This window comes from Camelina sativa, chromosome 11 (assembly GCF_000633955.1).
Source record: "Camelina sativa cultivar DH55 chromosome 11, Cs, whole genome shotgun sequence".
Lineage (NCBI taxonomy): Eukaryota > Viridiplantae > Streptophyta > Magnoliopsida > Brassicales > Brassicaceae > Camelina > Camelina sativa.
The window spans coordinates 20,429,769-20,438,510 of NC_025695.1; the positions used below are offsets into that span (position 1 = coordinate 20,429,769).

The window sequence follows — 8,742 nt, forward strand, 5'->3', positions numbered from 1 at the left end:
ATAACTGCTCAAACTTGATTCTCTAGTCCCATATTGGAATCAACACACTACCCAATCAATAATTCGAGACCAAACCAAATCAGCAAACACAAATCGAGACATGCAAAAATATATATAATTTTTTTCCAACTCCAAACAAACACCAAATGAGCTAGAGATGATTATTTATAGCTATAGATGATTGTATTGTTCCCTAAACCAGAAACGAAAGATTAAAAGAAAAGAAAGACAACCCAACTCTCGTTATCAATCAATCTCACAGTTTGACGGGCACAAACCTGGTTGCAACTAAAAGATTCGACACTCGATGAACAGGCTCAATCAATCAGGAACAAGCGAGACGATTTCAACGGCGGCTTTGATGAACCAGAGAGAATCGTGTAAAAAAGATAAGAGGAATCGAAATTTGGGGTTTAGGGTTGTGTAGGTTTGTTTGTGATTTTCCAAAAATAATAAGGCTACTTTTGTAATTGTGTAACTTTTTAAAAGAAACCAAACACCGCATTTTCAAATCTAATCGCTAAAAAAACTAGCAATCTAAAATTTCGATCGCTGCTGGTCACTGTGACTGATAACGTGCACTAGTGGTAGTTGCGTGATAGATAACGTGCACTAGTGGTATAAACACGGACAATTTGAATGGTTTGACAGTTGACACTAAGGTAAGAGAATACACAATTTGAATGGTCTTGTGATGTTCAATTGACGGATTATGGTGGAAATATGGTAAGAGTTTTATGGCACAAGCATGATCGATCTTAGCTATTATCATGGAAGGGTTATTTGGTGTGCGGAGATTGCGTTTGAAAGGTGAAATAGTATAGTGAAGAGATTTCGGGGAAGGTCGAGTCGAGTGGGTTCGTTCGATCATGTCTCATGTTTTCAGCTGGTTTTTCTCATTTGTAAACCACTACTCGGCATTTCGAACTTTCTTGAGGTTTGTAATGCTTAGCTTTCTGCTGAGCCAACGACTACTAAAATGCACTTGAAAACATTATTTCGGTTGACAATTTTGGGTTTACTAGATAGATTCTTAGGAAAAGATAAAGAAATCACGCTACATATTTAAAGAGTTGAATATTGTTCTGTCATATTAGATAACTCAAATTGGACTTCTTGATGGATGGTTTAATAAGACCAAAAGAAGACTTTGTTGTTTCTGTATGAAGACTGAAGACTGAATATGTAGTTTCTTTGTAATTCTTGCTTGTATATATATAGCAGGTGTGGTGTCTTGCTTCTTCTCTCTTATCCAATTATGAAATGATATATGTAAACTCCTTCTCTTTCTTTTGGTCGGGTTGGTAACTTTACCAACGGCTTGTTTCCTTCAATCAAAGCAAAGTTATCACCACTTATTACTTTAATAAGATATGAACCAGATCGAGAGCGTCTAGCCAGTAGTTTGGTGGACTACGTCGTCCATTTAATTTCTTTTATCAGGTCTAGAATACTGACCCGCGCAGTAAGCCATCTGTTAACTGTGAAAATTTGTAAGCATATTTACATTTCTTTATAAACTAGATGAGTATCCGCGCACTATGAACAATTATATTTTTATATATTGAATTCATATTGAATTCAAAAAAATTATGAAATATCATATTTTAATATCTTGGAATTAATTTATTTTATATATTGAATTCAGTTTAGACTGGAAGAATTGTTTTTATGTCAAAATTAAGAAATTTCATATTTTATATCTTTAAATTATTTATAATAAATGAATTGATTTTTTGATGTAAAACTTGTGAAATTAATTTATATGGTAATTATATAACTACTACAAAGTTATTAAAAATGATAAGATTTTGTTTTTAGTATAAAACTATATTTAAATTTAGTGAATATTAAAAATAGTGTATTTAAATTTGATTGTAATAATATATGTCAAAAGAATATAGTGCCACTAGAGCATGACTTTGAAAAAATTTTATTTTATCATATAAAATTTTGTCATTACTCACAGAATATGACGAAATATAACAACAACGCAAAATATAAATATAAATATATATATATATATATATATTGTAAATAAAATAGTTTCCTCCAAGCGATTATTAATAAAACAAAAACTGTTGACCGAATGAGAGAATTTAAAAAAAAAACAAAAAACAAACAAATTGAGAAAGAAAAACAAAATTCATTCCTCTCTCACTCTCTCTCTTTATCTATAAAAAGTTCATTCCACTTCCTTTTTGCTTCGTATCATCATCATCATCTCCTCACACTTGGATTTAGCCAATTCCAAATCATACTCTCTTTTTCTCTACAGGTAACAAAAAATCTTCTTTAAATCTCTGATTTTTGTTTTCAATTTTTAGAGAATTGCTATATTTATTTAATGCTGCTTATATATTATATTAGATCATAATTCATAAACAACTTGGCATGTTCAATTTGGTGGATTATGTTACCAGGGATCTTTGTTTCCTCTGTGTCTGTTCATCGACAATGGCACATATCCTTTTTCTTGATCTCTTTCATTTATTAAGATTTCTTTGCTTTACCTTTTTTTTTAATTGTTTAGGTTTCTTTATTTTATTTTTCTGTGATATTATATACTATTTGTTTGGCTTTAATTGAAGCAAACGTGGAAACCAAAGAGAACGTGATCGTGAAAGAGCTCAAGCAAGAGGTAATCATAAGCCTAAGCAACCTAAGAACGATGGATTAACTCCTGAACAACGTCGTGAAAGGTAACTTAGAAGAAGGAGAACACACTGATTAGGTTGTGGAATCTTGAGCTAAACCGGAACTGGTTCTGATTTGAAAACTTGATGTTTAGATTCAATTATATTTGTGAGTGTGAGGTGGGGATTGATGTTAGATTAGATTCATTTCTGATGTTTGTGTTGGTTAATTGAATGCATAAACCACAACATAAGCTGTGTGACATAATAAATTTATGTGGGAGCTGTTTGAAGTTGTTGATGCCTAAATATTTAAGATGAGCTAATTAGACTTTGTTTTGTACAGTTGATTAGAGATGTAAAGTTGGTAATGTTGTTAGATAGATTGGATAATTGTTGGTTATTTATTTTTTATTTTATTTTTTCTTGTGGTGTAGAGACGCAAGATCATTGCAAGAGAAGGCAGCTACAAAGGCAGGACAATCAATGGGGGGAGGAGGGAACCATGACCATGCCCTTCGCGTTGGTGGTAAAATTAAGAAATAAGATGATGGCCATGCAGTAGTAGTAGTAGGGGTTTATGCGATTTTGTAATTGTATGTTATTTATTGGTTGATCATCTGAATTAATTATATATCGCGGATGGGGGAGGTTTTCAAGAGTTGTGTTCAAGTGTGATTCTGGTCTTGGTTTATGAACTTTTTGCTACACGTCTTATTCCAATGGAATGTGTATGTGTTGATGTATCGTTCTTTTGTTTTCGAATTTTCCGGTATTAATATGCTTTGGGTTGTTCCCAATTCTTGGTTTCTACTTCCTATGGTGCAAGTTGTGCATATCCTGGTATAGTGATGTGTTTTTTTGTTCCACTTTCTTGTATTTTTCTTCTTCAATAGAGCCAAAGCTATTTGGAAATGCAAAAAAATAGAATGACCATGGTATTATGGTTTACGGTATAGATCGTATACCATATCAGAAAACATAGACCATATTTTTAAAAAGTTTATATATAACCAAAAAAAAAAGTTATAGCGGAAGTACTATTATAAACCTACGATGGTCTCCATGACTCATTTTTCTATCTCTCGCAACTGGTCCCACGTCTAATTATCATATTGTAAATAGTGAACATACTTAAAACTGAATATCTTTAGGAAAACGTACTAAAACTACATTTACCTCTTATATTTGTTACTTTTAATTTATGGTATAGAATTTATTTTCTGTCCTATCTTATAACAGAAAGTAGTTGTCCACCACTTCTACTATAAATGTACCTTTGTTTATATTTATATATACACTAGCATTTACGCACAAGAGTTAGATTAAGGTATATTTAGGGTTTTTGTGTATATTATCTTTTGGTTATGTAAATTAATCTTTGCGTCTGTTTTTGTAGTTCATTTGTTTGCTTATGTTGTTTTGTTGTATATTTTTTTTTAAATAGGTTTTGAAGTAAGTATAATTTAGTCCGCTATTTATTTTTCAAAAACAGGGATCATCATGTGTGTTTTTAATGTTTTTAAAACTTTTAATCAGAAGTTAACATTGTATAGTAAAAGTTGTTGTTTGGCTGTAGTTGTTAGTTGTGCTTAAATTCTAATTATTTGTCATTTTGTGGTTGGATTGTTATTTGGTTTTTTTATATGTGATTGTGGGTTAGAGTTTTAATTATTTCATATGTACTTAGTAAACTGTGGGAGTAGTTTTTTGTTAATGTTTTAGTGTTTGGAGTGAAAAAGGTTGTGGATTTTATTAAGAAAAGTAAATAAAATCAATAACTTACATTTCTGTTTTTTTTAATATTATTTTATGTTTCAGCCGTTGGGCCCAATTTCTCTATAAGACTTAACTGTAAAGCTTAAAATGTGTTGATCTATTGGGTCATTACTGGTATGTTATTGAGTTGGGAATGGATTAGTTCTCTTTAAAAATATATATGATGTCCTCGTGAACGGATAGAGTTTAATATTTTGAATTTAGGATTTAATTTTGAAAGATTAATTAGTGTTATTTTTGGAAATTTAGAAATATTGTGCTAAGTTTGGAAAAAAAACTTATTTTGATGCTATTTTTAAGATTTTCTCAAAAAAAAACCAGAATAAGGTGTATGATATAATTGAATAGAGTTTTCTTATGTTTCTTTGCCATATATGGGTTATGAAATTTGTTACTTTTGTTTCATACAAGTTCCTCGTCAATGACTCTCCAAAAGTGATGGAGACATAAGCTCAAGCATCACCAAATTATTAGAATTCCAACTATGTATTAACCGTTTAGGACAAAATCGGGCGAAATAAATTAAACCAAAGCACCTCTTATATTAATAAATATATTTAAAGTTTTCCATATATTTTACTTAGTTTAAGTATTGGGAGATTATCAAAAATAGCATCAAAATAGTTTTTTTTCCAAACTTAGCACAACATCTCTAAAATTCCAAAAATAGTACAAATTAATCCCTTAATCTTTCAAAATTAAATCCTAAATTCAAAATACTAAACCATGCCCCTCAAAACTATACCTTAAATGTGAAATTGAGAACCCAAACCTAAAAAATTAATTTTAAATATTTTAATGTGTTAAATAATGCTATTTTTGGAAGTTTGTCTGTGTTATAGTTGTCCATAAAACTTGTTTTAATGCTATTTTAGGGTATTTTTCTTAAGTATTTTGGTTATTTTAGTCCTAAAGTAAAGATATATTCGAGTTTCTAATTGTAATTTTGGGATATTGTTGGGCTTATCTCTAATGACTAGGAGAATAATTAGAATATTTAAAATTTTATATTTTGGTTTCTGAAATATATATAGTATTTTTAAAATGGTTAAATGTTAACAAATGTATTTAAATTTTTTCATAAATTTACAATTAGTTTGGTTAAAAAATAACTGATGTATCAGATTTTATCATTTTAATTCCTTTTAATTTTAGGTACTTGGATTATATGAACTTTAAAGTTGTATTATCAATTGTAATTTATTTAAAAAAATATATCTTTCCATGTCCGAGTTTCAAAATTTGCTTGTACAATATTATGTAGGCTTCAATTGGTAACCACATTTTAGGAAAAGAATGAGGAGGAATGTGATATTCCTCTTTATTCCACAATTTTTTTACCATTTGATAGTAATAATTTTTCCTTTGCATTCCTCTACCTTCTAAAAAAAATAAGGAACAATAGAACAAAAATGTTCATCCCCAAAATTGATGAGTAACAAATAGAACAGAAAAAGAACAAATATTAAAATTCGTTTTTATATTTTAAAATAAATTTAAAATAAGTTTGTTAATAATATTCAATTATCTAATATAATAATTTTCTTATTTTCATTATGTATAGACAGAAAAAATAATTTTGACTTGAATTTCATGTTAAACTAATTTTAAGGCTATTTGAAAACTATATATGAATAGTAAAATAAATTCAAGAGAACTCATGTTTATATCGTAAATAAAAAATAAAAATATTTTAAATTACCTTTAAAATTGTATTGTAGGTTAATAATTATTAATATTTAATATGACATATCTAAAATTTAATTTACAATTTTTTTCTAAAAACAAATGTAAAATTCATTGTAAATACATTAGAAGTAGTATTAGTATTATTATTGAATTTGATTTATTTAATATTTAATATATTTAAAAAGATATTTTTATTATTTAGTTACCATTTACTATTTAGTTCATTCTCGGTAGATTTTCTTTTTATTATTCAAAAACTGTTTATTCCATTCCGGATTGTTCTTTTTGTTTCTTTTCTTTTTGTTCTTCTAATGTATTAAATATATCTAAACTTTTTCATAAATTTACAATTATTTTGGTTATTTTGGTCGAAAAATAACTGATATATTAGATTTTGTAATTTTAATTCCTTTTTTAGATAGTTGGAAATTTGTATTATCAATTGTAATTTGTTTTTTTTATAAAGATTATCCTTCAAGTCCGACTTTCGAAATCTGTATGTACAGCATTATGTTAGATCAAATAATAAATGAATCAGTGAATGTCATTGTAACTCTATTTTAATTAATCTAATAATAAAGTTAATTGTTAAAAAAAAAAAAATATTGTTTCATACAAAACACATGCCACCGACATCGGTTTCTATGACTTCTAATCAGAACAGTAACAACGACATTGATTTCATTATTTATAGACATACTTTACATACAAATTTTCAAAATTAAACCTTTTCAAAACCCTAAGCTTCCTTCTTCTCTCAATCGAGGGGGATTCATGGATCTCTTCAAATCAGTTCTCTCCGAGTACGATCATGAACAACAACAACAACCAGATGAACCCACAGCTTCGTCTTCTTCTTCTTATTCTTCTTCTTCATGGAGCTTCGGCAATCTAATCAAAACCCTAGCGACAAAATCCGAATCTGTAATCGGATCATACCGCCGCGATTTCGAAGAATTCGGATCCGAGTTGAGGAAAGAAACCTCCATAATCCGACAAGTAGCTTCGAGATTACCCGATTCCCTCGAGATCGGCGCCTCCGTCGCTTCAGAGTCGCTCGAATCCGTTGGTCAAGCCATCGACGATATCGGCGCCTCCGTGTGGAAATCAACGGCCAGGATCATCTCTCATGGTAAGGAGTCTCTGAAAAACCACCACAAGGCTCCGATCGTAACCTTAGCTTACCTGTGAAACCCTATAGTCGTTTCGAGATGATGTTGCTTGCGATACAATCTGATCAAGGCACGTTCGTCAGAGAGCCTGATGATTTAGTTGATTTTGAGAATTGGAGTTTACGGTTTAAGTTAGAGGAGAGAAGGAATGAGATTGTTGGTTTATTTAATGAGAACAAAGGTGTTAAAGAGATCTATGAGGAGATTGTTCCTGCTCAAGTTGATGCTGAGACTTTTTGGAGGAGGTATTTTTATAGAGTGTATAAGCTTGAGCTTGTTGAAGAAGCTAGGGTTAAGTTTGTGAATAGAGCTATTTCTGGCGAAGAAGAGGAGGATTTGAGCTGGGATCTTGATGATGATGATGAAACTAGTGGTGAGACTTTGTTGAATCCAGGTTCAGAGACTGTGGTTTTGGAGGAGGACAAGGTTGGGAGCAGAGCAGTTTCGTCTAAGGATAGTGATATCTCGGTGATTTCGACGCAGCCTTCGTTACCTGAGGTTGAAGATCTTGGGTGGGATAAGATGGAAGAAGATATCAGGAGCAATGAGGGTAGGAGTTTGGAGGCTGGTCAAGGGTCTGAGGTGAAGTCTGGTTGGCGAAGACGGGTCAGTGTAGCAACAGATGAAGATGAGGATTTATCTTGGGATATTGAAGATGAAGATGATGACTCTTTAAAACAATAAACAGAGGCTTACTTGTGTTGGCAAGATTAGTGTGATCGATGCTGAAGATGGTTGGTTAGTTTACTAAAACATGAATTGCAAAGCTTTCTTCTTATACATGTTTATTATTATCGTGAACAATTTGCACATAAATACATAAAATGCATATACAATTCTTCCTAAACAAAAATTGTTTGTAAGAGAATGCGAATTGCAAATATAGAGGAACAAAGCTGAGGTGGCAGCCACCACCACGTAGGGGAAGCTAACACATACTAACTTAAAACTTGTGTAAGATATATTCACATATGTTTTCTCTCTCGTGCTGTCTCTTCTTACCACTGCAGTTTGCTAAGAGCAAACATGGGGAGTTCTCCAAGGAGAAACCCAATCACAAGCTGAAATGTTTGTTAGAATCAGGATCCTCTAATTAGTCGCCGGATTCACATTCTAACAAAAAATCACTTCCCTGTAAAGATTCGTTAACCAGAGAAATATTTTACACTACATTCAATGTTAATAGAGAACATAAAGCCCAGTTTAAAAGTAGTTGAGTACTGTCTTCTTCATAATCAAGTTCCAAACTCAATTAAAAACCAAAAAAACAAACATAAAGCCCAGAGAGTCTTATAGCTTCCATAGTCTTCCCCTTTTCCATCTGAAGATTGCTGAGACCGGTGGTTTCCTGAAAAATCACCAAAACAATCTTAACACATACAATGATTGCTTCTCTTGAATGGATTAAGAAGGCAACGGAAGTTCAGCATTAGCTATACTTGTAATCATACGCAAGAAAAAAAAAA

General features: G+C 30.9%; 1 long non-coding RNA gene and 1 pseudogene across 3 annotated transcripts; both read left to right on the top strand.

The window, feature by feature from the left end:
* LOC104723922 lies at positions 2,118–3,447 on the top strand. 3 transcript variants are annotated; one of them, XR_757455.1, is made up of 3 exons: positions 2,118–2,278; positions 2,371–2,702; positions 3,074–3,447. It is a non-coding gene; the product is annotated as an uncharacterized LOC104723922 (long non-coding RNA). The 3 variants fall into 3 exon arrangements; XR_757456.1 differs by having other exon boundaries at positions 2,424–2,702; XR_757454.1 differs by lacking the exon at positions 2,118–2,278 and having other exon boundaries at positions 2,310–2,702.
* On the top strand, positions 6,811–8,056 carry LOC104723923 (annotated as a pseudogene).